Consider the following 15,376-nt stretch of genomic DNA (forward strand, 5'->3'; position numbering starts at 1 on the left):
GTTTGTTTATGGCCTCCACTATTGCAATGATTTTTACCATTGTGAAAATTCAAATTTTTATAGAGCTTTACAGTGTAAAAATTGCAGTTCAGCTTTCTAAAGCAGCAACTGCTATGCTATCATAGAACTAAAATCCAAAAAGAACAGACATTTATAGAAAACCTTTCATTTGTCAGATACATTGAAATACATTGTCTAAATCACCACAACAATCCTATAAAGGTATTATCTCTATTTTACAGATGGGAAAAAAATGCTCCCCCAAGTTAAATACCTCATTCAAATTCCCACAGCTAGGTATAGGTAGAGCCAGGATTTAAACCCAAGTGTATATGATTTCAAAGGGAGAAGTTCTGTCACATTACTTAAAAACTGTAAGCAGTTTAGTCGATAAATACTTGTCACTTGGGAGATAATATTTGCCAAACATGTACAACAAAAGATTATACATATAAGATATATAAAGAACTTATATATAAGTTCAATATACAATATAAATATTGTACATTTAAGATATATAAAGAACTTTTGCAGCTCAATAATAGCAAGACAAACAGCCCAATATAATATGGGCAAAGATGTAAATAAAAACATCACAAAAGTTTATATACAAATGGCTAACAAACAGGGGCCCCTGGGTGGCTCAGTCAGTTAGGTGTCCAACTCGTGATTTCCACCCAGATCATGATCTCAGCCTTGTGAGCTCCATGCTCATTGGAAGTCTGCTTGAGATTCTCTCCCTCTCTGTTTCTCCCCTGCTCACTCACTCTTTCAAGTGAAATAAAATCTTTTAAAAAACCCAAATGGCTAATAAACATATTAAAAAAAACCTCAACATCATTAATCATCAGTGAAATGTAAACTAAAACCTCAGTGAGATATTACCAAATTCCTGCCAGCATGGTGAAAAATAAAAAGCAAGGATGTGGAGCAATCAGAAGTCTTCTTACACATTGTTGTTATAACTATTTTGGAAAAAGGTCTATACATTCATCTATACTATAATCCAGAAATTCCACTCAAATATTTACTTAAGGTAAATTAAAGCACATTTCAAAAATATCAAGAAAAAACCTTGTACAAGAATGTTAATAGTAACTTTAGTCATAATAACCCCAAACCTGGAAATAGCCTGATTGTACATGAACAGAAGAATGGCTAAAAAAAACTATTATACATGGACTACTACTCAGCAGTACAAAGGAGTAAACTACTGATACATACAAGAACATGAATACAGCTCAAAAATATTAAGCTGAGTGATAAAAGCCTCACTTAAAAGGATATATGTTGTTTGATTTTATTATAGCAAGTTTTTTCAAAAGGCAAGACTAATCAATAGTTTAATAAAATCAGGACAGTGTTTGCCTATGGAAGAGATTGGCTGGTTAAGGGCATGAGAAAATTTTCTAGGGTAATGATAAGGTTCTATATCTTGATTTTTTTTAAAAATTATTTTTGGATTGTTCATTGCAAGAGCACGTAAGTACAATTAATTTTGGTAGGTTGATCTTGTAACCTTGCTGACCTTAGTTATTATCTCTAATAGTTTCTGTGTAGATCCTGTAGGATTTTCTATGTATAAGATCTTGCCATCTATGAATAGTGTTAGCAGTTTTATTTCTTCTCTTCCAATTTGGATGCTTTTTATTTTTCTTTGCTAATTGCCCTTTCTCGGTCATCTTTGCAGTCTCTTCCTACTCTTCCCTGCCTTGGAATAAGCATCTCCTGGGTATGTCCATTTACATATCTCTTTAGATCATCAAACTCACTATGTCCAAGTCTGAACTCAGAATCTATGACTGAACTTTTCTGCAAAAATCCTCCTCCTCCAGAGCTCCTATCTTGGTAATGACATCACATCCAACTAATTGTTCGGGTAGAAATCATCCCTGACTCCTCCATTTTTCCTTACCTATCATATCTAATCTACTTGTAAGTCCTGATGGTTCTCCTTGCTAAATATTTCTTGAATCATTCTAAATGTTATCTTCTCTATTACCACTACCTTTGGCCAAATTACCATCATCTCTTGCTAGGATTATTGCACTTGCCTAACTGGTTTTCTCAGAAGCTTGATTTTCTGTTATCTGTTCTTTACCTTTCTATCAGTCTGATCTTTCTGAAAAGACTGATGTGATCATGTCACTACCCTACTTACAACTTTCTAATGACTTCCTGTTCAAGTCAAAATGGCTTGAGTCACTGCCTTCTTGCTTCCCATTGTTCTTTGTATAAAAATTAAAATATGGTCTGCAAGGCCCTGCAAGATACGGCCTCTGCCTACCTCCCCAGAGAGTATCACACTGGCTTTCTTTTGCTTTCTTGAACTAGACACTATTGAACTTTAAGTACCAGAAAAACAGGGATCATGCCCCAGTGTATAGTTAGGGCCTGACATGGTAGATTATGTACCAAGGTGGAGATGTGTGTGTTCATTATCTTGATTGTGATGATGGTTTCGTGTATGTATGTCAAAACTTATGTCAAACTTAATATATGCTTAACCATAACCAGTTGTACACTTTAACTGGGTACAATTTATTGCATGCCAGTTTTTTCCTCAATAAAGCTACTAAACAAACAACTATATGTTCCTGCTCTTCTTTGTTTACCCAATTCCTACCTATTTTTTCAGTCTTGGCTCAAATATAATTCTTCAGAATCTAACTTGGAACCCCTCTACCCATTCTCCAGATTAGGTCTCCCTATTACACATCCTATACTTTCCTTCAGAGCATTTCTCATAATTTTGTATACTTATATACTTGTTTAATATCATCTTTTCCTCTACACTATAGGCTTCATGAAGATAGGAACTATGCCTTTCTTGTTCACTAATATATTCTAGGGATATATTATAGGGACATATAACAAATAAAATATATATCCATTTATTTATTCTGTAGATATCCATTTGAGCTCTACCATGAGCTAAGTACTGTTCTCAGTTCTCCTCAGAAACTCACAATGTAGTTGGCAAGACATATATGGGAAAAATAATTATGATATAAAACAATGTAATAGGGATCCCTGGGTGGCGCAGCGGTTTGGCGCCTGCCTTTGGCCCAGGGCGCGATCCTGGAGACCCGGGATCGAATCCCACGTCAGGCTCCCGGTGCATGGAGCCTGCTTCTCCCTCTGCCTGTGTCTCTGCCTCTCTCTCTCTCTCCTCTGTGACTATCATGAATAAATAAATAAAATCTTAAAAAAAAAATAAAACAGTGTAATAAAAGAAATAGAAATGTAAATTGCTAAGGGATCAAAGAAGGTAAGAATAATTAATTGCAAAGAGTATGGGGACAGAAAGGAAGCTGGAAGGTGAAATAGGGTAGAGGAAGGTAAGATTTCAACCAGCGGAAGTGGTAGGAAGTGCATTTTAAGCAAATGAACATTTCTGTTTAAATGTCTTTCTTGGGGATCCCTGGGTGGCTCAGCGGTTTAGCGGCTGCCTTTGGCCCAGGGCGTGATCCTGGAGTCCTGGGATCGAGTCCCACATCGGGCTCCCTGCATGGAGCCTGTTTCTCCCTCTGCCTGTGTCTCTGCTTCTCTCTCTCTCTGTGTCTTTCATGAATAAATAAATAAAATCTTTAAAGAAAAAAGGAAAAAAATGTCTTTCTTTTACTTCAAACTTAGCATGTGTAAAGTAGATATTTTCCACAAACTTTTTCCTAATTTCCTTGTTTGTGATCATTCTTTCCAATACCCAAACTGTAAACCTTATAACCACTCTTTCCCTCTAAAATAAAAAAAATAATAATAATAATAAAAACCATAATGACTACCATTTATTGGTTCATTGAGGTGATCCAGACTTTGTGCTAAATATTTTACATTATGCAGCTGGTATGATCTGCTTTACAAAACTCAAGGTGAAAATCCAGTCCATCTCTTATTTCTCTAAAATTATGACCAACCCAAGTCCCTATAATGTGTTTAATAGAAAGATCAATATCACTCTTTTCTAAGACATTTCTCTTTCCGCTGTATTGTCTGAAAGCATCAAAGGGTTGTTTTTTTTTTTTTTTAATTGTAAACAGAAAGTGTATCTGGTTTCTACTTATGAACAGGGAAGAATCATGGTGACTCTCAGTTGGCTATTACTGTTATTGCCAGATGGTATAGATGTCAGATACCTCCATAACCTCCATACTCTTGCTGCTTATCCTCATACAATAAAATTTCACTGGCACAGCTTTTGGTGAAGGCTGGTAAATTCCTTCCAAATGAAGATGATTCCGTAGACAAGTTCACTCTCTTGGTGGTCCAGTTGACCCAGGGTATTCCTTTTTGTATACTTTTAGTTCCAGTCTGTTCAGGCATACAACACAGTCTATTCTTTTATAAGGCCTTGTTGTCACAGAGAAGTTGTACTCAGCTAAGTTCAGGTATCATCTCATTATAGAGCCCACAAAATCAAAATCTCTTTGTGAGAATCCCCTAAGAATAAAGCAATTCTTTTTCTACTACCAAAATGTAGAATGTGTCCTCTGGTGTTACTCCCAGAGTCTTGGTTTGTTTAAGACAATTAATTCTCCCTGGTAACTGAGAATGGAGAGATCCAGAGTGTAGTATCTAATCCTTTTTTTTTTTTTTTTTTTTTTTTTGAGAGAGAGAAAGAGCACATGAGTGCACATGTGTGCCCTGGTGGTAGGAGAGGAGCAGAAAGAGAGAGAATCCTAAGCAGGTTCCATGCCCAGCATGGTGCCCATGGCATCAGGCTTCATCCCATGACCCTGAGATCATGACCTGAGCTGAAATCAAGATTCAGGTGCTTAACTGACTGAGCCATCCAGGTGCCCCAAGAGTGTGGTATCCTTTTTTTTTTTTTTTTTTTTTTTAAGATTATTTATTTATTTGAGAGAGAGAAAGCAGAGCAAGCTGGGCAGCTGAGAGAGAACACGAGTGTGGGGGGGTTGGCAGAGGAAGAGGGAGGAGCAGGGAGCCTGATGTGGGGCTTGATCCCAAGACTCTGGGATCATGACCTGAGCCAAAGCTGGATGCTTAACCGATTGAGCCACTAAGGCAGCCCATGTGGTATCTGTTCTTGAGAGTATCAAAATATTTTGCTACATTCTAATCACTAAACCTTTTTGATTTCTTTATATTTACATAAAAAATGAAACTACTTTAGTGACCTTTTTTAGGATAAAGGCCAGTTTGTTTAAAAAATAACTATCAGCTACAGTTCTGAAATTCTGATGTACTTAAGATCTCTTTGACTGTTGTTATGATTACATATTACTGGACCCCCTACTCCAGAGATTCTGATTGATCAGATCTAATAGAAGACCTAGAAATCAGTATATTTTAACAAATGTGTGTTCATTCCAAAGCAGATGGCCTGCAAACCATCTTTGGGAAATACTGAGGAGTTTGTCTCACGCTCTTGAAATTTATGCCATTATAATTATAATTACTTGTCCCTGAACTCCCTCCCTTTCTCCTCTCTCTTCCCTCCTCCTTAAAGCCTTATTCATGCCTTTCATATGTACATGTTCATACACTTTCCATATTCCCCTCTTCTGTGTGTGTGTGTTTTGAGGAGTGGGGAAGTAGCATCTTCATTATTCTGCCAAATCTCTCTTTATCCTTTAAAACTGTATTCAGGGGTGCCTGGGTAGCTCAGTTGGTTGAGCTTCTGCTGTCAGCTTACGTCATGATCCTGGAATTTTGGATCTAGCCCCACAATAAGGCTCCCTGCTCAGTGGGGAGTCTGCTTCTCCCTCTCCCTCTGCTCCTCTCCCCTACACGCTCTCATGCTCTCTCTCTCTCTTAAATAAATAAAAGCTTAAAAAGATCTGTATTCAGATGTCACCTTTTCTATAAGTCTTCCAGGTAGGAAAAAAAAAGACTCTTTTTTTGGTACTGTTTCTTATGTATTGTAAGTACCACTCTAAATTGTTTACATTAGATTGTAAATTCCTTGAGGACGGGGACAAATATAGGTGAGAAACAATAGCAGATTAACTATTCTGGAATATTAGAGCTAGAGCAAGTGATGTTTAATTGAGATCTGAAGTTTGAGTAAGAATTAACCAAATAAAAGCTATAAGGACTAAAAACTATCTCTGGGACACCTGGGTGGCTCAGCGGTTGAGCGTTTGCCTTTGGCTCAGGGCGTGATCCTGGTCTGGTGATCAAGTCCCGCATCAGGCTCCCTACGAGGAGCCCGCTTCTCCCTGTGCCTAGGTCTCTGCTTTTTTCTGTGTCTCTCACAAATAAATAAATAAAATCCTTAAAAAAAAAAAAAAAAAAAAAGGAAAGTATCTCAAGTAGAGAGAATGCAAAAAATCCTAGAGGTGAGAGTGACACATTCAAGACGGAAAGAAATTTAAAACTAGAAAAGTTTGGCTAGGGTCAGATCAAAGAAGGTCTTCTAAATCGTAAGCCAATTAGAAAACTAACTCTGCAGTTTAGCATTAGGTTACCTTAAGTGCAGGCAGAGAGAAGGGGTTTTGAAAAACTCTAGCTGTTAAAAAATAGTGTCGATCTGGGTTAGTGGAATCCATGAAAAAAAGTGATTGGATTCTAGACATATATAGAAAGTAGTCAACATGAGTTTGTGATTAGACATTGGGAGGATTGCTGGTAAGGCAACAGTTGGAGACAAGAATGACTGCCAGTTTTCTGGCCTTATGGTGGTATCATCTTGCTGAAAAGGGGGAAGGAATGTGTTAGGATGGTTGAGTGCAGTGTTAGGTGGGGAAAGCTGTTGAGTTCAGTCTTTAACGTGTTGGATTTGAAATGTCCATGAGACATCCAAGTGTATATAACAAGTGGAGTTTCAAAGAAAGAGGAAGAGGTTTGATGTTGAGAATGGGAGAGCAAGCCAGTGAAGAAAATATGATATGAATGCCTGATAATGTAGTGGGCCCAAATAAAATTGGTGAACCTGAATTTTCAATAATACTACTCACCCTAATTATGTGATATTTAACAGTGTCTTGTCTGGTCTATATCGCAAGATGGATGAATCTCATAAACATTATGCTTAGTGAAAGAAGCTTTATTTAGAAGAATATATACAATATGGTTCCATTCATATGAAGTTCTAGAATGGGCAAGGCTAACCTGTGCCCCCTCCCCCCAAAATTAGAATAGTAGCTGTCATTGAAACAGTTAGGGATTGACTAGGAAGTGGCCTGAGCGAACTTTCTGGGATTTGGTTATATTACTCCTTTGAAATGCTGTTGGGGTCATTTGTTACTGTTTGCATTCAGTTCCTACCCCCCATCTTTGTTGATTTAATTTTAGTTTTTGAGTATGTAGAACATTATAAACACGTTTATGTAGTCAAAACTGTGCAAATATGCTGAAGGGGTGTTACTCTCCACCATATCTCTCTATCATTGCAGTTAATTTCATTGGTTTCTGGTTTATTCTTCCTCTTTTTGTAAAAATAAGTAGATACAGTTATGTATTTTTATTTCCTAATTCTTTATCACACAAAAGTAGCATGCTTTATTTTTATTAAAAATTTTTTTATTATTGAAATATAGTGGACATACAATGTTAGTTTCAGGTGTATAGCATACTGTTTGGACAGTTCTGTACATTATTTAGTGCTCACCATAAGTGTAGTCACCATCTGTCACTGTGCAATGTAATTACAATAATATTGACTATATTCCTTATGCTTTTCATCTCTGTGACTTATTTATTTTATAACTGGAAGTTTGTACCTCTTAATCCCCCTGACTATTTTGCCCACCTTCCCTATACACACCTCCTGTCTGGCAGCACCATTGTTCTCTGTGTTTATGCATCCATTTCCGTTTGTTAGTTTGTTTTGTTTTTTAGATTCCATATATAAGTGAAATCATATGGTATTTGTCTTTCTTTGCCTGATTTATTTCACTTAGTGTGATACCCTCTGGGTCCATTCATATTGTAACAAGTAAAAAATAGCATAGTTTATATACTGTTTGGAAATTTGATTTTCCCACTTAACAATATATGTTGGAAATCACTCCATATCAGTTAATAGAAATTTTTTTAAACAACTCTACAGTACCTTAATGTATGTATGCATTATAGTACTATGGTTTATTCAGTCAGTTTCCTACGTTTGGGTATTATTTTGCTGCAATAAATAACCTTGCACATGATTATGTAGGTATTATTGCAGAATAAATTCTTATTAGTGGGATTGCTAGGTCAAAGGATAAAACTGCATATGTAGCTTTGTAGTTACTGCCAAATTCCCCTTCAAAAGGGTTATACCAGTTTCCATTCTCAATGGCAGCTTATGAGTGCCTATTTCCACATGGACTCACCAAGAGAATGAGTTGTCATACTTTAAAATTTTTGCCCATCTAAAGGGTGAGAAATGGTAGTATATTTTTAATTGCATTTTTATTTTTTATTATTTATTTATTTTTAGATTTTATTTATTTATTCATGAGAGACACACAGAAAGAGGCAGAGACATAGGAAGAAGGAGGAGAAAGAAGAAGGGTCCAGGCAGAGAACCCAATGCGGGACTTGATCCAGTCATCCCAGGATCACACCCTGAGCTGAAGGCAGATGCCCAACTGCTGATCCACCCAGACATCCCTAATTTGCATTTTTAAAATTATGAGTAAAGTTGAACATCTTTTTCATATGTTTAAAGATTGTTTAAAAATTGAATGCATTTTTATATCTGCCTTTGTAAATTTTCTGTTCATGTCTTTTCCCCATTTTTTTCCTCAATATTTCAAAGGACTGGTGAGGGCTTTTTGCTTTAAATTTTAGGAGGGTTTTTGTTTTTCTCTCAGTTTTTTTTTTAAGATTTTTATTTATTTATTCATGAGAATACACAGGAGAGAGAGAGAGAGGCAGAGGGAGAAGCAGGCTTCACGCAGGGAGCCTGACGTGGGACTCGATTCCGGGTCTCCAGGATCACGCCCTGAGCTGTAGGCGGTGCTAAACCGCTGAGCCACCAGGGCTGCCCTTTCTCTCAGTTTTTAAAAGGACCCCCAGATTTTATTATCTTCTCTCTTGATTTTTAGAAGTTCTTTAGCAAGTTGTCATTTGTCTTTTGACTTTATGATGTTTGGGACCACACAGTTTTTTCATTTTTATGTAATCAAGTGTAACAGTCTTTTCTTTTATGCATCTGTATTTTGAGTATAGTTAAAAGCTTCTCCCTATATCCAGGTTATAGAGAAACTGACTCATGCTTTCTTCTAGTATTTTTATAGTTTCATACTTCTACATTTAGATCTCTGAGCCATTTGAAGTTTATTATTGTATGTGATATGAAAAGTAGATCTAATTTTATTTATTTTTCCAGTTCCAACATTATTTTTTTTAAGGATTTTATTTATTCATGAGAGGCACAGAGAGAGAGAGGCAGAGACAGGCAGAGGGAGAAGCAGTCTCTCTGCGGGGAGCCCAATGCTGGTCTCAATCCCAATCCTGTCCAGGGACTCCAGGATCATGCCCTGAGCTGAAGGCAGACACTCAACCACTGAGCCATCCAGGCGTCCCTAACAACATCATTTATTTAAAAGTCTATCTTTGCCTTTGTGATTTGAAATGCCACTTTTATCATATACTTCCAAACTGAGTCAGTTTCTGGACTTGCTGTTTTATTCCGTTGGTCTTTCTGTGTACTTTTGTGCCAGGACTATTATATTGTTTTACTTTTAAAGGCTTTGTATGTTTTATATCTTTTAGTAATACCTACTTAGAGCTTTCCCTTTTTAGTGTTTTCTTAGCTTTTGATTTATATCTATTTTTCCATATGAGCTTTATTTTTTTAAAAAAAGATTTTATTTGACAGAACACAAGCAGGGGGAGCTCCTTGTTTAGCAAGGAGCTGATGTGGGGCTCGATCTTAGCACCCTGGGATCATGACCTGAGCCATAGGCAGACACTTAACCGACTGAGCCACCCAGATGCCCTTCCATATGAATATTAATACAACTTGTTTAGCTCCAGAAAAAAAAGTTTGTTGGTATTCATCATGTTAACTTAGGACATACTGAAATCTTGAAGAGGTTGAAACATCCTGAGTGAGGTACATCTTTGAACAAGCACTTTTGATCTTTCCGGAATGTTTTATATGTTTCCTTAAACAGACTCTCACATTTCTTAAATTTATTCTGCGTATTTGTCCTTTTTGTTGCTGTTATAAAGGAGTTTTCTATTGTCATATTTTATTGACTTTTTTCAAAGGGCCAGGACTTTATTTATTTACTTAAAGATTTTATTTGTTTATTCATGAGAGATAGAGAGAGAGGCAGAGACACAGGCAGAGGGAGAAGCAGGCTCCTGTTGGGAGCTTGATGCGGAACTCGGACCCAGGACCCTGGGATCACAACCTGAGCCAAAGGCTCAACCACTGACCCATCCAGGTGCCCTGTCAGTTTTATTTTATTTTAAAGTTTTTAAAAAGACTTTATTTTTAAATAATCTCTGCACCCAGTGTGGGGCTCAAACCTACAACCCTGAGATCAAGAGTCACATGTTCTACCAACTGAGCCAGCCATGCACCCTGTTTTAAGTGATATGCTTTGAATCTCACTATTACCTTTACCATAATCTTATTTTACTTTCCACTTTCTCTCTTTTTCTTCCCAGAGCATATAACATATTACTTTATATACTATTTTGTCCTAACTTTTAAAAATATAAAAGCTTTTACTTATTTTTATTGAGATGAAATTCACACAACACAGTCATTTTAAAGTATACCACGTTACTGGCATTTGATGCATTGACAGAATTGTTCACCACTACCTTTCTTACATTTTGAGAGAGAGATTTCTTTTTCATAACCCCAGGAGAACACCTTCTATTTATTAAATTGTCATTCCTAACTTCTGGAAACCTCTAATCTGCTTTCTGTCTCTGTGAATTTGCTTATTCTGGGTATTTTTTTTCTTTTTCTTTTAAAGATTTTATCCATTTACTCAGGAGAGACACAGAGAGAGGCAGAGACATAGGCAGAGGGAGGACCAGGCTCCTCGCAGGGAGCCCGATGTGGGACTTGATCCCGGGACTCTAGGATCACATCCTGAGCTGAAGGCAGACACTCAACTGCTCAGCCCCCACTAGGTGTCCCTATTCTGGGTATTTCATGTAAACGAATCATCCCACATACGACCTTTTGTGTCTGACTTCTCTCTCTTAATGTTTTCGAGTTTACTCAAGTTGTAGCATCATACCTTTTTATTTTATGGTTGAATAATACTCCATTATATGGACCTACCACAATTTGTTTATCCATTCATCTGTTGATGGATATTGGGTTGTTTCTACCTATTGGATATTATTATTTTACTTATATAAATAATGCTTAGTACATTTGTGTACAAGTTGGCCATATGTTGGGTGGTCATATGTTTTTATTTCTCTTGGGTGTATACCTAGGAGAGGAGTTACTGGGTCATATGGTAATTCTGTGTTCAACTTTTTAAGGAACTGCCAAATTGTTTCCTACAGTGCCTGCACCATTTTACCTTTCAACCAGCAATGTAAAAGGGTTCCTCTTTCTCTACATCCTTGTCAACACTTGTTATTTTCTGTTGTTTTGATTATGGCCACTATAGGGGTGTGAAGTGGTAGCTCATTGTGGGTTTTTTTTTTTAAGATTTTATTTATTTATTCATGAGACACACATACATACACACAGAGGCAGAGACATAGGCAGAGGGAGAAGCAGGCTCCATGCAGGAAGCCCAGTGTGGGACTCGATCCTGGGCCTCCGGGATCACACCCTGAGCCAAAGGCAGATGCTCAACCGCTGAGCCACCCAGGCGTCCTGCTTGCTGTGGTTTTGATTTACATTTTCTTAATGATCAATGATGTTAAACATTTTTTAATCAGGCGCACCTGGGTGGTGCAGTCAGTTAAGTGACTCCTGGCTTCAGCTCAGGTTATGGGATTGAGCCCCACATTGGGATCTGCCCTCAGCGTTGAGTCTGCTTTGGATTCTCTCTCTCTCTCCCTCTGCACTCCTTCCCTCCCTGCTTACTCATGTTGGTTCATGCTCTCTCTGGAATAAATAAATTAATCTTAAAAAAAAAAGCCAAATATTTTTAATGAGTTTCTTTACAGCATCTTTTCTATGGTAGTCTAAATGTTATTGTATCATTAATTTGTGTTTTCACATGATTTTAAAGAGAAAATGAACAAAATATTGTTTTGTAAAAAATGTAATAAACTTGGGGATCCCTGGGTGGCTCAGTGGTTTAGCACCTGCCTTTGACCCAGGGCGTGATCCTGAGTCCCGGGATTGAGTCCCACATCAGGCTCCCTACATGGAATCTGCTTTCCCTCTGCCTGTGTCTCTGCCTCTCTCTCTCTGTGTCTTTCATGAATAAATAAAATCTTTTAAAAAAAAGTAATAAACTTGAAATAGTTTTATTACAAAGATACATGTCATTTTCCAGTACGAACAGATATTTGTGTTCTGTACTCCCATGTGGGTGTTCTGGGTAGCACACCTGCTATATATAAATAAATGAAAGCAAGATTTAACTGATGTAATACTGTTAATGTATGTTTTCACATTAAATCTTTGATTTAACTCGGTTACCTTAATGAATTTTGTTAGGAAGCTCTTAAAAGGCTTATATGTTCGGGATTCTACTTATATAAATAATGCTGTGTAATGTGTACCAATATGTAACATTACTTTCACCTATAAATCATAAATTTAGCAGTGTGGTATAGGATTTATGTATACCTTATATTGGCATAGTCACCCCATAAAGATCTATGCTAAATTGTATATTCAGTTGATGGCATTTATCATTAAATCTGATAAAGTAGTATTATCTTTCCTTTAGTACTTGCAGATTACTGTTTTTTAACAATTAGATATTTTGAAGAATTTGTTTTCTTTTGTCACTCTCCTAAGCAGCTGTGATCTTGTGGTATATTGATATGAATTGATAGGAGAAAAAGTTAATATAAATATTATAGGAAGTACTCTAAGTATTATAAGAAAAGTGTCTATTTGGTGTATCATAAAAGGGTTCAGTGCCTACCTTTGAGAAAGGAAGCTACTGAACATTAGCTGTCCAAGGGAGGCTATCGCTGTATATATAGCTTTGTCTGCTCCTTTTAAAGAAACTTCATATGCTCTAGAATATGCAGTTAGCAAAGCTTTGGATCTCAAAAGCCTGAATACATCTTTGATTGGTTATATATTAAAGGAAATAGCCCACAGCATGGTGCCAGACAAGTGTAGAGCCCAACCAATTTGATCCTTAAGCAGGGAGAAGAATTCTATTCATCATTAAGAGGTTGGGTTGTAAAATGTTGTAATTATTTCAGCCTAAATTGGTTTAAAGCTGTTTTTTTTTTTTTCAATAAAACTTCTCTTCAAATTGCAAGGCAAGAAGACAGTTTTCATTTTGACGACCTTTCCTGCATTGTGTTTTTCTTCAAGTCCTCCTACCCTACCCTGTGGCCTACTCTGTTTACTGTTCAAAGCTGAATCATAATGTGCATCTGGAGGGATCCTGAATCATGTGACTGACTGAAGTGTCTCTTGTCATTTATTAACATTCTTTGAATATCTAATTTTTGACATAGTATTTGGTTATATCATGAGGAAGCTTGCTTCTGCTTTTAACTGTTTTAGAGGTGGGTGCATATGAAAAATTATTTTTTCTCTTTTTTGTCTATATACAATTTTTTTTGTTTTTGTTTTTAAATTACGAAATGGAACAAAGAGTGACAGCCACATTGGGCCTTGACAGAGATCTTTTTACTTGAAGGACTATTCCTATAATGAATGATTTTTATTCAAGTGAATATTCATATATTTCTCTGACTCTAATTTGTATGAAATGACAGCCTGTAGACCATTTTGTTTGATTACAGTCCCTTCACCTTCATTATCTTTTATGTCTATTTAAACTCTGGACTTGCCATATCCATCTTGACCCTCCCCCACATCTCTCTGTTTGTATTTTCTTTCATTGCAATTTTCCTCTTTTCTCTTCTGTGGGCATTCATAGATTGTTTTTGGAGTTCATTAAAAAGAGAGTGTGTTGTCTGGGTAGAAAATTACATTTGCATGCCTGAGAGAGGCCTAAGGGTTTTTGTGGGGTTTGGCAAGGGTCCTGCTTTTTTTCTCCCCCCTTTCGGGAGGGAGGAATGAGAAAAGAGGGTACTAATAAGAAGGAATTTTTGGAAAGGAGAAAAGTAAGAGTTGTTTAGGTGATTTCTTCTGTCCCTGTTTTTTCTTTCCATATTATATACATCTAACTGATTTTCTTTTCTTTTTTTCTGCATATATAAACCACTTGACTAACAATGGAACAGATTAGAGGCCTTTCTTAGAACTATTTTGAATGCACAGCAGAGTTCTGCAAAGCAGGAACCTTTCCTATGATGGTAATTGTACATTTACTAGTAAAGCTAGCAAGTTGCCTATATATATATATATATATATATATATATATATATATATATATATATATTTTCATCTTTTTAGTAATTGGAGTAGGGTTTATATGGAAAATTATTTCTTGAATATGGCATTTCATTTGGACTGGTATCTACATAGAACGTTTAGCCATGTTTTGAATTAGGATTTCTCACAGAATTTAGGTTTTTAGGTATAATATTTAACTCTTTTTGAAGCTGATAATTTTCATTTTTTTATTAAAGATAAAACCTTTATTAATAAAAACAAACAAACAAAAAGACATCTTATCTAGAGCTTTTCTCTTATGCCCAAGGACTCTATTTTACAGCAGTGAAAACTCCGAAAAATTCAGCTAGTTCATAGTTGATACCAGAAATTAGGTGTATAGGACCAAGGATGATCATGTTGTGGGTCAGGAGTGGACAGGGAAATCAGGGAATTAATTTATGGCGTATCAGATAAAGTAAATTGCTTTATAGTAGAGCTGGCCAGTAGAGTTGAATCTTTTTTTTTTTTTTTTTAAGTCTGACTGACTTACTACAAACTTGATCCATTTAGCAAATATTTTTAACTGAATACTGACTGTGTTCCATATACTTCCCTAGCTACTAGGACTGCAGAGATGAGTAAGATATAATAGTTATTCTTAGGGAGCTTCTTCAGTATGAGTATATATATTTACAGTTGTGTGTATATGATATCCACGAAGTCTGGAAACATAGATATTTTTATATATATTTAAGATCAAAAGTCCTTGATGACAGGTATATTTGCCTGTGTTTCCAGACTTTTTGGTTACCATATGGTGTGTGTATATGTGTAAGCAAAGTTAATAGTTTTTAAGTGTAAGTACTTAGACAAGCTGTTTGCAAAATAATTTGGATTGGATCACTGGTTTCATTCTTTATTGGGTATCCCATTATCGGATAAGCATACTTTTATTTCTTGCCTCTTAAAAAAATCTTTTTTGTAACTCTGTTAACTTCTTCTGTCAGCTAT

The 15,376-nt window shown here is 36.3% G+C and overlaps 1 protein-coding gene and 1 long non-coding RNA gene across 2 annotated transcripts in view; one reads left to right on the forward strand and one right to left on the reverse strand.

Moving 5' to 3' along the window:
• The window catches only part of ZSWIM5 (zinc finger SWIM-type containing 5), a 202,861-nt gene that overhangs the window by 36,484 nt on the left and 151,001 nt on the right, over window positions 1-15,376 (forward strand). The gene's annotated exons all lie outside the window — the stretch shown is intronic.
• Window positions 3,961-6,983, reverse strand: LOC140602143 (uncharacterized). The gene is made up of 2 exons (XR_012005138.1): window positions 6,921-6,983; window positions 3,961-4,440 (listed from the first exon to the last, which is right to left on the reverse strand). It is a non-coding gene; the product is annotated as an uncharacterized lncRNA (long non-coding RNA).

Source organism: Canis lupus, chromosome 13 (genome assembly GCF_048164855.1).
Source record: "Canis lupus baileyi chromosome 13, mCanLup2.hap1, whole genome shotgun sequence".
Lineage (NCBI taxonomy): Eukaryota > Metazoa > Chordata > Mammalia > Carnivora > Canidae > Canis > Canis lupus.